Here is a 909-nt window from a genome sequence, read left to right on the forward strand (position 1 = left end):
GGAGTCTGGAGTCGGTGTGCGCCGAGGCCCGGGCGGACGGCGGCGTCGCGCTGCCGACGGCCACCCCCTCCACGCACCCCCCAGCAACCCCTAGCGGCTGCGCGCGGGGCGGGGAGGGGGCGCGGAGGGGAGCGAAATTTTAAAACCGCGGCCCTGCGGCTGCAGCGGCAGGGGTTGCTGCGGCGCTGCGACAGCCCCTCCGCCCTCCCGCTTTTCATCGAAGTCCTTACCCGCGCCCTTTATTCCGTCTTCTCTGCACCCCGCTCTCACCCCTCTCTTCGTCTCTCTCTCTCTCTCTCTCTCTCTCTCTCTCTCTCTCTCTCTCTCTCCCCCTTCCCTCCTTTTTCTTTCTGCAGAGCCAGCGGCGTCCGCGCCGAAATGCCGGTGGCGGCGCGCGGTCACTACCACCACAAATTCGCCGGCGTCCGAACAAAAGTGGCGAGCTACTGTGCGACCAGGCGGGGAACCGACGGAAAAGGAACAGCGCACAGAGAAGAGGGACAAAGAGAGGGAGGGGTGGAGGGCAGAACGCAGGCGCGGAGAGCAATAAGCGCGCATTGGCATGCACGTCCGAGATCAGGGGGTGGGAAATGATTCTCTCTCGCCAAAACCCTGGTGTCTGATAGGACAAGGGAGAGGCCCCGCGTTTTCCATTCCGCCTTCCTCCCCTGGTTCCCCCGCTAACCACCCCGCTTTCGCCCTGGACCTGCAGGGGAATTTTCCATCCCCTCCCCCGCTTTCCCTCCAACATCCCTCACCCTCTCTCTCTCTCCAGCATCCATTGTTGCAGCCAATCCCAACCGTGCCCATCCCCTTTGCCGCAGACAAGTACGTCTTCTTTTTATCAGGACTGCAGGTGCGCTGAGGGAAATTGGGGTGCACACGCCCTGTGTGTGTGTGTGTGTGTGT

Source organism: Schistocerca serialis, chromosome 12 (genome assembly GCF_023864345.2).
Source record: "Schistocerca serialis cubense isolate TAMUIC-IGC-003099 chromosome 12, iqSchSeri2.2, whole genome shotgun sequence".
Classification (NCBI taxonomy): domain Eukaryota; kingdom Metazoa; phylum Arthropoda; class Insecta; order Orthoptera; family Acrididae; genus Schistocerca; species Schistocerca serialis.